The sequence below is a fragment of the Lactuca saligna genome, chromosome 5 (assembly GCF_052625555.1).
Source record: "Lactuca saligna cultivar CGN05327 chromosome 5, ASM5262555v1, whole genome shotgun sequence".
NCBI classification, from domain to species: domain Eukaryota; kingdom Viridiplantae; phylum Streptophyta; class Magnoliopsida; order Asterales; family Asteraceae; genus Lactuca; species Lactuca saligna.
In genome coordinates, this window is record NC_136421.1 from 248,589,886 (window position 1) to 248,603,358 (window position 13,473).

At 35.2% G+C, this 13,473-nt stretch overlaps 1 long non-coding RNA gene and 1 pseudogene across 1 annotated transcript; one reads left to right on the top strand and one right to left on the bottom strand.

Moving 5' to 3' along the window:
- Positions 1-317: 317 nt before the first annotated feature.
- On the bottom strand, positions 318-4,685 carry LOC145046490 (uncharacterized; annotated as a pseudogene).
- Positions 4,686-5,190: 505 nt separating this feature from the next.
- On the top strand, positions 5,191-7,269 carry LOC144997499 (uncharacterized). The gene is made up of 2 exons (XR_013659825.1): positions 5,191-6,406; positions 6,545-7,269. It is a non-coding gene; the product is annotated as an uncharacterized LOC144997499 (long non-coding RNA).
- Positions 7,270-13,473: the final 6,204 nt, after the last annotated feature.

Consider the following 13,473-nt stretch of genomic DNA (forward strand, 5'->3'; position numbering starts at 1 on the left):
GCAATGTATATATGGTGGAATATGTGGTATACTGGGGAACTCACTAAGCTTTATGCTTACAATTATGGATTTAAATGTTTTGTAGATCGTTCGTGGGGAGAACTCAGCGGGACTATACACACGCATCGAAGACAATTGTTTCCGCTGTTTTGCAGTCCAACTCTATATTGTTTATGATTTCAAATAAATGAATGATACTCATTGACTTTATGTAGAAAGTTTTAATTGGTTAATCTATTTTAATAGTGGAATAATCTCTTTGTAATTTCTGGGATGTTACATTAGGCACGTGCACTGATATGTAGATGCACATGAGATCACCATGCATTCGAGTTTCCATTGGAAATTGAGTTGGGGAAACCGCCATTGACATGTTTTATTATCGTCATCATCCAATCTTCAATCTCTTTCTCCAAAACTGTGAATTTTAGAATGTGGGTTTTCCATGTTTCCCTGCTATTATTGGTTTCTTGTTTTCTTCATAATGAAGATGCAACACGATGTTAGTTTTTCGATAGCGACGACGGTGTTGTCGTGTAATTGACCACTTAAAAATTAAGCTTCGATTTTGCTCCCCACTCCACTGAATTCTATCAATGCTCCGTCATAAGCCCGAGCAGCTACCTCCCTTGTCTCGGACGTACCTAATCATACCTAAATTGCTTTATGTGCAGTGTCAGAGCTCTTTATGGCTTAAGGAAGGCCATGACCCCCTGTTTTTTACTGCTATATATCAATAATTCATCATATGCTTTAGATAAAATATATGGGTTTGTGTGTGTGCAAAAATGAAGAATTTTCCCGAAAGTAAATGAGTATCGCACAAACAATAAAAAAAGTGTAAATCAATTTAGATTCCTTTTAATCCTCAGCAAACCCATAGAAAATTAGTAATCCAATAGTAATCCAAATTTTAAGACCAAATCTTAACAAATCTTTATCACGATTACACCATTAATATCCTAAAATATCAATCATAATCAAAAGCTTTTATAAAAGCTTAACAAAAAAGTTGAGAAAACAAACATAAAAAATGTCATACTAAGAAGCGCTAACTGTAGTATAAGTCAAATTGCCACTCTTTATTGCTTCACATTGGCTGCCACTGTTAAACGCTATCTATAGGTCTCTCATCTCAAGCTCTCTTCACTTATTAGAATATTTTTTTTACTCTCTCATAATTTGTTCTTATTCTCTCTTGCCATGCTCTTCACTTTATTTTATCATGTTTTGTTATTATGATCGACAAAGAAAAGGTGTTCGTTCCTCTATTACTCGTAACCCTATCATTTGATCCCTATTTCATGTCACTGATAAAGTAAGATGATGCTTATGTGCTGTCAAAATATGAAAATACTTGATTTTTTGTTAAGAAATAATATTTTATTTTTCCAATAAAATATTTAACTGCATTTATTATTATTTATAATTTATAACCAATTTTTATAAAATGCAGACAATCCTTTACGATAATAGCTTGATGAAAAACTAAACTTGTTTGTTTGGTTGTTTTTAACTTTTGTTTCGGCCTGTAAATAAAATGTTTGTATTTCGCCATTGTTTAAGATTCTTGTGAAAAGAATTCTTCGTTATGTAAAAGAAAACATCTCCTATGGTATAACATTTAACAAGCCAACTCAAACTCGTCTAGTGCGTTGCTGGGCCAGATGCATTGAAACATAACGATCTATTTATGCATATTCCATTTTCCTTGGTGGCAATTTAGTTTCTTGGAGTGCAAAGAAACAAGAAACTGTCTCAAGATCCGGTTGTGAGTCTAAATACTGAGCCATGACAAACACCGTTGCAGAAATCATTAGGCTTGCTCACCTACTACAGAAACTACATGCCTTACCATTGGCTCGACCCACTATTCTAAGTGACAACAAAAATGCAATATTTTTGTCACAAAATCTGGAGTCACATAAAAGGGCCAAAACATATAAACATCAACTATCATTTCATTCATGAACTTATATCTTCCGGTCTTCTCCATACTAAATATGTTCCTACCAAGCTCCGAGTGGCAAACATCTTTACCTCGACAAAAATTTGAACAATTTGAAAGCATGCTCCGTGTCGGTCCCCCACCAGTTCCCTTGAGAGGGGAGGGGAGGGGAAATAGCCCTTAAAGGCTTAAATTAAAAGGTTCACATTTTTCTAAAGTTAATACTCGTTGATTACTCATATCAATTCTCTCCTTAATTACATGATAAATTGGAGGAGATTATGTTGCATATATTCTCTTTGTTTTTATCAATATTATTTATCATCATTGGTTTATACTCTACAAATAGTTTTTATAAAATGCTAACAATCCTTTATGATAATAGCCTGGTGAAAAACTAAACTTCTTTGTTTGGTTATTTTTAACATTTTTTGTTCACCCCTACCCTAAATAAAATGTTTGTGTTTAACATTATATTAAATAAAAAACATAATTTATAACATAAATAAATTTTTCGAAAACACAAAAAATAAAATAAAACCACATTTCATTAATTAAAAACATAGAAATTTAAAACCCTAAATTACTAAAATAAACATAAAACATAACAAATAAAATATTACACTACTTAAAAAACATAAAAATTTAAAACATAAAAACCATAGAAAAATATTACTTGTCGTCGTCACCGTCCGGATACGCCTCGTCGTTATTGTCCTCATCCTCTTCATCTTCATCGTCATTTCCCCCCTTGGAATTGTCTTTCCTAAATGTGCTCGGTCAAATCGTGTCGTAGATTGTGATGTGTTTCACAGTTTTGTATTTTCAAAACCCTAGAGAAGTATGCCGCACTGCCAACTTGTATTATTGCAGGTGGATTAAGTATATCGTTCCTGGTATATTGACAAATAGCCCTGTCATCTTTTTCTATTATAATGTTATGTAAATAACACAAGCAATCAACACCGTCGTTAGTTTTTTCCTATCCCATGTTCGTGACGGATGTTTGATTATGTGCCAATTTTGTTTTAGGACTCCAAACGCACGTTCCACATCCTTCCATGCATATTCTTGTGTTAACTTGTACAATTTTCATTTTTCATCGGTTGCAATGAATATGAATTGACAATTGTAGCATACTCCGGATATATTCCATCACCTGACTAATATCCATAATTATATTCATTTCAATTCACAACGTATGACATGTCTGATGCTTTACCTTGCAAAATATTGTTAAATAACGGAGACGCTTGAAACACATTCAGGTCATTGTTGGACCTTGTCATACCAAAGAATGCATGTCAAAACCATAGGTCATGTGAAATAATCGCCTCTTATATAACATCCGGTATCCCATGATCACCTCGAGTGAATTGACCATGCCACGCATTAGACGATTTGTCCACTCCCAATGTGTACAATCAATACTATCAAGCATCCCTGGAAAACCATGTTTAGCTTGATGCGCGTCATTCAACTGTTTGACATCACTTTTAGTCGGATGTCGCAAGTATATGTCACGGTAAAGTTTTATAACATACTCACATAAAAGATATGTACAGTCTTGACCCGTCCTCTCAGACATTTTCAAATACTCATCAGAGGCGTCTGCAGCTATTCAATATCTCAATTGTCTAAGAGCGGTCGTACATTTTTATATTGTAGTAAAACCACGTTTACCTCTAGCATCCAATCTTAATCGGAAAAACTCATAATTATGTTCCAAATCTGTAGCTATACTTAAAAATAAATTTCTACTAATACGAAAGCGTTCTTCAAATTTCGATAGATCATATAAACTATCAAAGGCAAAATAATCACGTACCAAAAGTTCATTTGTTGTGTCTCGATCACAGTTGATCAATTTTCTATGTTTCTTCTTGCTGTATGACCTTTCGTCTCTTTCAGGAACCATGTGTTGTGTCGTAGACAATAGTGTGTGCAATTACCAACTCGTCATCAGAATCGTCATCCATTTTTTTTGTTGAATGTGTTTGTTTGATTTAAAAGAGTTTGTGGTTTTCGTTTTGAAAAATATGTGTAAAATGAATATATATATATATATATATATATATATATATATATATATATATATATATATATATATAAATTAAAAAAAACATAATTCTTTATAAATGCGAAAACAGTTGACCATTCAATGGCCTCTTCCGTCCATGTCATCACGCCACCACCAACCCACCAAAGTCGGGGGGATGTTCACGTGTGGAGAGAGCCTCCACGTAAGTAGCTCACGCGTGGAGCTCTTTCCACTCCGGATAGTAGTCAATGTGGGTCTCGAATCTCCGATGCCATTTTCCCCACGATCGTTGTCTCATAGTCTACGGTTCTTCTTCTTTTTCTTAATTGGAGCACGAGCGGCGCTTTTGTTTACTTTCATATCATCCGTAAAGAAATCACATCCCTAGCACCAAACCGGACACCTTTATGGAACAGGAACCGCCAGTAAAGAATCCACCGGCTTACTAACGTGACAGCCGGAGCATAGATCCGTCGGAGATCATAGTCATGCCGTTGGTTATTAACAGTCATTGTACATATACTCTGTGCATCCGGTTATGTCATTCTTGAGTGCAGCCACCATGATTGAAGTTGCTTCATCCTCGGTGTGCCCCCTCCACGGCGGCGACTGCATCATTGACGGTTGCTAGCTGTTGAATCCAGGTGGTTGCTTCGTGGTTAAGTTTATTTGTCAATCGACCGACCGCTGCTTTTCTGCTTGTGATTAATAATTAATTAAAAAAAAGTAAGGTCAAACTATATACAAATCGTGTGTCAACGTGGCTGCCAGCTTGGACGCTGTTCACACACGGGTTTGAATTTTCCTTCTACGTTTGGACTTAAAGATATTTTTCGGTCGGTGTACACATGGCATTTTATAGACGAGGTGGTGTGGTAATTTGGACTGATATAGTGACGTCATGCAAGCATGTGATTTATACAAGTACACGTTCTAGCTTCTCTAGTTTCCAGGTTAGCAAGTTTCTTCTTTTGGAAGGTTTGTCACATAACTTTGACAATGTAAGCATTTGACCATGTATAAATAATTAAACATTATTTTTTTATTTTTATTTTTAATATATTTTTTTTTAAATCATATCATATTTTACACAATCTAATTTAATTTTGAAATACTTTTATTAGATGAAATTGATTGTTTTATAAAAACACTGATTATAAATAATTAATTATAGATTGATTTTTTTGAAAATTATCAATGAATATCTAAAGGTATTTTATTAGTAATACCCTTTTTTTTTTTTTTTTTAAGGGAAACAACCTCGGAAAATAAAGATGTTTGCATTTAATTTTGTTTGTTTTATGAAATATGTTTTTCAGTTAACAATCTCCGCCGGCTTCCACTTCTCTTTTCCCGGCGAACAACACCCAACAACATAACACCACCGCTAACCCTCATTACCTTCGCCAGCCTCCTCCCTTATATCACCAACCCAACCCAACGCACCGCCGATATAACCAGAAACGCCACCGCCCACCTTCCATCACCCTCACTTCACGACTCCTTCGTTCTCTTCCTCTCTTACTGCTGCAAATCGCAATTCCACCCACCCCAAATTTAGTCCCATTTGAAAACTTAGACTCTCGATTCCAAATTCGAGTTTAGCTTGGAATTTTTGCAGGTTAATCGGCGAACGATATAGCTTGTTTCGGGCTACAAACACTAAATAAACACTTCTACATATCAGAAATCAGGTTTTTGGTATGTTGTTTCAGGAACTAGGAACCTGGGATTGAAATTATAATTGAAAATTTTGCACTCGAAGTCCAGGCTTCAAGGGCTTCAATTCCAAGATTACAATTTCCAGTTCAAACAACAATCAAAAGCAATTATGTTCCATTTCAAATTCAGGTATCGTATCTGATTTTATGTTCATAATAAGAGTCTGCATTTTGTTTTATTGACTTATTAAATTGACTGGTCTATGCTTCAGTTATTCCAAATTACTGGATTTGCTTCTATGTTTCCTTCAATCCTTTTGAGTTTGATGCTACTGACATTTCCGAATATACATATGCTAATTATGGTAGTGAGCTCAACCGTTAATATTAAAAACGGTCTTTCATATTCGTGGATCAAAATAGACAATAGGATAAGTGTATATGTTGACCACCAAAACAAACCCTTACTTGACTGGGTTGAGGAGGAACTATAAGAATCTGAAGACGAATGATAAGACGTAGATGTTGGTTCACAGCTTTCAGATCCTCTTTCATGTGATCACGAAGACGATGAACAGGTTGCATTAGACAAGACAGTTGGGGATGCACTTTTGAACAAGTTATGTGGTAAATCTAGTGGGATAACAGTCGAGTTTGAAATTAGTAGTGACCCAGATGAAGGTGAAGACAAGTAAACAACCGTGTATCCAATACATAATGAGAAGTAGGAATGGAATAAAATGGTGCCCATTTTAGGTATGAAGTTTTCAAACCCTACTGAATTTAAACAAATATTGAGTAATTATGCAGACCACCATAGGGTATACTATTCAATATTCTTTCAGGTGGTTTCTTTAATAATTTAATTAACATTTTGCATGTTATGTGATCAAGGTCTTTTATAAGCCGTTAAAGAAAGGGTTCCAGAAGCTAACACAATATCCAAATCAAGAATGGTTTTGAGATGTACCATATGTAGAGAAAGATGACACAGTAGAAGCACATATCATTCAAAACAAAAAGGAGTTGCTTCTATTTCACGTGGAAAAACAAAGAAAGCTCGAAAACCTAGACATGGAAAAGGCATCCATTTAACAAAGGCATCCAAAACCAAAATATATTATTGTAACTTACAAATGTTTGCATTGCTGGAAGTTCAAGCTCCAACATAAAGGTGGCTCCTAGTCAAGTGGAACTAGATGTTTAAGAAGAACCATATGTGGAAGTTCAAGTTGACCAAGAAGTTTAAGTAGAACCAGAAGTTCAAGGACACATAGAGGTCCCAACCCAACTCAAGATCAACCTGAAGTAAAACCAAATGTGATTGTCTCTTAGATTGTGAAAATGATAAGGAAATCCTTAGAAAGAATTACCAAAGTAAAGTTGAGTAGGAAAGTGGTGGTGAAGGATGGAGATGGAAGCAATAAAAAAACCAGTTTCCTTGGAATGATACTCCGATTTGTATATGTTTTTGGAAAGTAGGCAAGATCAACTGTTGGGAAGTACGCAAGACATGTGGGCTCACCCTTTATAATGGCACACTTTTTGTAATTGCACATCTTTTGTTTCTTTGTAACGACTTTTGATATATATCTCATGCAAGTTTGTCATTAAGTCAACTATCATTATATATCATTAACTCAACTGTCATGATCTGTCGTTAAGTCAACCGTCATTTTGATAAGAAGTCTGATATGAATCGGAAAGTAAGTGGCAGGTGGGTTCAGGTCTTCGTAAAGAAGGAAATTAATAAGAGTAAAGATTAAGCTATTAGAGTAGTTTTCTAATTAGGAGTTTCCTTATTTTAGAGTTTACTTATTTATGTCTTTTGTTTGATTTAGGTTTGTTGGATTATAAATAGGGCATTAAGTCACTTGTTAGAGTCAGAGATTAATCAATATTGTTTTCTTATTTTCATTAGCTTAATAATAAAGCCAATTTTGTGTTACACTGTTACCTGTGGTTGGTTTCTATCAAATTGGTAACAGAGCCAATTTGAGATGGCCCCCAAGGTCAACACTTCCTCCACCAAGCGAGTGACTTGATAAGATAGCAAGAAACTCACATCGGAAGAGACAAGAAATCGATGGAACCAGGTTGAACAAGAACTCGCTGCAGCCAGCCGACTCCAAGAAAAAGATGATGGCGATGATGGCAAATTTCAAACAAAAAATGGTAACAATGAAGGCAGAGGTTGAAGCATGACACTACCAGCTAGTTGATGGTGATGCTCCTTAACATTAGCCAACAGTAGTCGGTAGCCCCAACAACCATGACTCAGTCGTAACTATTTGTGGAAATAATCACCTTGGTTTTTACCTTAAATATTTGGATATACTTTCTTTGAGGAACCAAATGCAAAATTTATACGAATCATAAAATCCTTCAATATCTCTTTGCTCAGAAAGAATTAAACATGAGACGCAGGCGATAGACGAAGCTACTCAAGGATTACGATTGCAATATATTTTACCACCCAAGTAAAGCTAATATTGTAGCCAATGACTTAAGTAGAAAGCTGATTCTAGAAAGGAAAAGAGCTAGATCGTTGAATATTGAAGTGATCTCAATGATTATGGAAATGATCAAGGAAGCTCGTACAAGGGCTCTGGCAGAAGGTGATAAGAAGGAAGAACATATAGGTAAGACGTTATTGTTTAAAGAAGATAAGCAAGGGTTGAATACATTTAAGAATCATATTTGGGTGCCGAAGTTGGGTGGTATACGAGATCTTCTTATGGAAGAATCTCATAAGACCATGTATTCTATACACCCGAGTAGAACCAAAATGTACTTGGACTTAAAACCCTATTACAGGTGGCCGGCAATGAAGGTCAATGTGGCAACTTATGTAGCAGAGTGCATAACTTGTGCAACAGTTAAGGCACAACATCAGAAGGCATATAGGGATCTATTACCCTTACCGGAACCCATAGTGAAGTGGTATGATGTTACCATGGATTTTATAACGAAGTTGCCAAAGACAAAGAAAGGCCATGACAAGATCTAGGTTGTAGTAGACCGACTTACGAAGAGTGCGTATTTCATAGCAGCATAGGTGAATTGGTCTATGAAGAAGATGGTTGAGACCTATGTAGAGGAAATTGTCAGGATATGTGGGGTTCCCTTATCTATTGTGTTAGATAGGGACATTTAATTCACTTCCAGATTTTGGAAGAGTTTGTAGGAAGCAATGGGCACAAAGTTGTTCTTATATACTACCTATTATCCACAAACGGACGAGATTAGTGAGAGAACTATCCAAACTTTGGAAGATATGTTGCGGGCATGTGCCTTAGAGTTTCCTGGTAGCCGGGATGACCACCTATCACTGGACGAATTTACCTACAACAATAGTTATCACATAAGCATCAAGATGCCTCCTTACGAAGAACTGTATGGAAGAAAGTGTCGTATGCCATCGTGTTGGTTGGAAGAAGGAGAGAAGCACTTCGCGGGTCCTAGTTTAGTACATCAGACTGATAAGAAGCTAAGAGTCATTAGAGAAAAGATGTTACCTGCTCAAAGTTATCCGAAAAGCTATGTAGAAAAGAGCGATGACCAATAACATTTAATGTGGGTGATCAAGTGTTACTTAAACACTCACCATGGAAGAGACTTCTTAGATTCGAAAAGCATGGAAAGTTGAGTCCTTGTTTTATAGGACCATTTAAAGTACTTCAAAGGATATGGAATCAACGATACAAGCTTGAATTACCCAACAAACTACAAAGTATCCATACTACCTTACATGTTTGTTATTTGAGGAAGTACTCAAGAGAAGAAGTTGATATTCACCCACTTTCATAGTTAAGGATTGATGAAGACAAAAGGCTGGTTGAAGAGCCTGAAGCAATCGTTGACCGTAAGAGGAAGAAATTATGACACAAGATGGTTGACTTGGTGCTAATGTGATGGAAACACACTACAGGGTTGAACATCAACTGGGAAACAGAATAAAAATGAAAAGTCGCTATCATCATCTGTTTGTCGATGCGTGATTCCGGGGACGGAGTCGTCCTAAGGGGGATATAATTATAACGTATGTGTTTCCTGCTTTATTAAGTCATAGTTTGTAATCACTTTGCTCAACTATTGTAATCTTTATATGATTAAATACGAAAGGATTATTCATATATTTATGTACTTATATGTTTTATAGGATTTTATGTGTAAATGATATGAGTATATAATAATAAAATAAATAAATGAAAATACGCGTCAAAAATAAAAGATTACTTAGGACAAATAATCTTAACTTAGTTGTAGTATACGTTAAGGATTCCGAAGATATAAGGAGCATTTAAATCTGACTTCATATGAAGAAGTTATGCTTCTTCGAAGTTTTGCGATTAAACCAGCATCTGCGTATCGTAAAAAATAGATTTTTGATAAATTACTTTTTAGCCTAAGTGATTAAAACGAAAGTCGTAGTAATCGTTAAACCGAGAGCATGCATATTCAGAACGTCCAAATCTGACCTGGTGAAAGGAAGTTATGATTTTCTAAGATTCGCCATATCAATATTATGCTCAAAAATCAAATTTTAGGTCGGTTGACTTTTAACCAAAATAATATGAATGGGAGTTGAATATCTCGTGAGTAGGAGTTCAACGATAAAAAGTTTGTCAAAAACGGACACTGTATGAGAGAGTTATGCTTTTTATATGGGATTAACAACCTAAGTCTGTGTGAAAAATATAATGTCAAAATTAGCCGATGGTGTCTAAATGAAAGTTATAGATCTTTTTGAGAGCTTTTCTATGGATATAAAGAACATCAAAAACGGAGTTCGTATGAAGAAGTTACATAATTTTGAAAATATGAAAAAATCGGTACGCATGCGCGTCAAGAGCATGACACGCCAGATAATAACACGTAACCCCACCCAGTTTTTGTCTCATGTCAGGCCATCATTTTGCCACATCACTATGTCCCTACCAAGAGTGCGGCATGACACTATGGTGCACGATGCGCATCCCAAGAAATTTCCCTATAAATAGCAGCTCATTCATTTATTCCTCCTCACACCATTCTATTAATTTCTCTCTGAAACTTTCATTATGTAGCCCATTTTCACCTCATTTATCCTCTACGACAAAGCCTTGCGACCCCCCTCTCCAAGTACTCATCTGATTAGTAGCCTTCGAGTAGGAGATCCCGAGTTAGTAGTCTTCCTGCTTAGATCCCAGTTCTCATCTATTGTACTTTGTATCTGTGTTACAATTACTCTGGTTTCGTACAATTTATAATCATAGTTATAACTCATTACTAAGAACATATAAGTACGATTTATCAATGATTCCAAATCATTATACTACTTGATCTATTTATGGGAGTGATTTCTAGGTCTTTTGGAAAAGGTGTAAGGCGAAGCCCTTCCCAGTTTACCAATCTCCCGTTACTTTAGTGTGTAGTTACTATCACTATCATAATCTAAAATAAAAGTATTATTTATATGAGACAATAAATGCTTTCCTGTATTATATGTGTTATATGCTATTTATATAATTAAGATAATACTTTTGAATTAGAAACCGTATTGGAAATCAATTTCTTTAAATATAAGTCTTGTCTTAGGTTAAAAATAAAACTTTTAAAGGGTACTTAGTTAAAATTAAGTTAGATATCGATTAGTCTCATGGCTGGGGAAGTGTGTGTGAGATCAAAGCGGAGTGTTTCTTCTTTTTCTTGGATGACTAGAAATGGTGGGCGCAGATTAGACAAGTGGAAACTATGTATGGGTCATCGACCAAAATAGATGGAAATACTTGACTATTCTAGGCAGTCTATTGAATTACATTGCTAGCATGGACTTATAACCTCTGGACGTAGTTAAAATGGGATACCATATGTATCAAATCTTTGAACATTGGTTGCCTTATATGACTTACGCTAGCCAAGGACACCCCTAGTTGTGTAGTCTAATAGTTTCTCAAACGATTTATTAGGTTGGGAGATACCTATAAATAATTGTTGCTTTAGGATTTGTGAGGATCGGTTCGGTTGGGTAGTTGATCTTAGGTCATATTTTAGATAAATTATCTGATAACTTTGTTTGCAGGAATGATATTAATTATTATCAATAAACTATTATGGGTTTGAAAACTCTATGTATATCACTAGGTTTTCCCAACCCACTCATTTTTTATGCATCATAGGTAATGGAACCAAGGCTGTAGTAGTCTAGTTAGGATGCTGCGTGGAATAAGAGATGTGCCTGTAATCTGTAGTTTTAGGACCTTTTATATTTTATGTTGTAACGTAAGTTCGGATATGAACGAATGACATCCTCAAGGTTTTAATAAATAACTTCTGTTATCTAAAAAATGTTTTATTTAACTGGAAATTTCCGCATCTCAATTTATAAAGCGTAAAGAATTTTTTTTAATTGTTTCTAAAAAATAGGGGATGTCACAAGGGTGTAGCCACTTTAACAGAAGGTTTACACGGTCAAGTGGAAGAGCTAATGTGTCTTGAAACGGTGTTAGGCAGTAGGGACAATCAAGGAATATAAGAGTGGTTGAGCAGTGGCAGGGGATTCCTGTCAACGAAGCAACTTGGGAAGATCAGTTGATGCAACATAGGTTTCATGAGTTACACCTCGAGGACAAGGTGGGGTTTCGAGGCGGGGGTATTGATATGAATTAGAAAGTAAGTGGCAGGTGGGGTCAGGTCTATGTAAAGAAGAAAGAAAGGGATCAGGGCAAATATTAAGCTATTATAGTAGTTTTGTAATTAGGAGTTTCCTTATTTAATTCTTTTATTTGATTTAGGTTTGTTGGATTATAAATAAGGCCTTAAGCCACTCCTTATAGGCAAAGAATAATCAATATTGTTTTCTTATTTTAATTAGCTTAAATATAAAGCCAATTTTGTGTTACATGTGGTCGGGTTCTATCAAAGTTGGGCATTAAGCCAATTGCCATTATATGTCATATATACCATTAAATTCCATTATATTTCATATATACCATTAAGCTAAGGATATTGCCATCAAGCCATTAAGCTAAGTAGCTATAGTCATTAACAAGCATTAAGCCATTAAGCCATGAAGACAAATTTCATTAATCCAAAACAACAACCATAATACTTTTTCACACTGCTAACTATCATTAATCCCTAACTTGAATACATTTAAGTAGATTAACTAGAAACATAATAAACCACACAAGCAACTTTAATTTATGAGTGAAAAACTTCCCTTTTTAGTGACTCCAATTCATCTCTAACAACTGAAGCATTGTAGTCCATCTTAATCTTGTATATGCCCATCTTATATTCTAATGCAACAGATTTCATGGTAAGATCACAAGCTTCCATATCATGTATCTTCATTGACTTCAGGTTCTTGTGTTGTTTCTTTTGGATCAACCCACTCTCATGAGGTATATTTCCCTTAATACTTGCAAAAAAGGTTTAAAAGAACATAAAAACAAAAAGGCATAACTTGATTTACCATTGAGTTAGGCAACACTTTGGAGCGTCTTTTAGGGGTTATCTTTAGTCCAGGATGTCCTCAATCTAGAAGGTAACCTACATGTACACGAAATTGCAATTTACATTTCATGATTTTGTTTGAAAGAGTAAGAAGAATGTGACATGGCCAACTGTCTAGTTTTAGGCCTCAAATGAGGGAAGAAGTGAAGAATGACCTTATACTGTGTACCAATAGCAATGTATATGCCAATTACGCTGTAACCTTCAATAACCAATCATAAGTGTATGTTTTGAACACAAAATGACATTTTACTAAGTAAATGATGTACAAAAAAAGTGTGACCAAATGTGAACAAATTTGAAAGTTTACTTAGTAAATGATG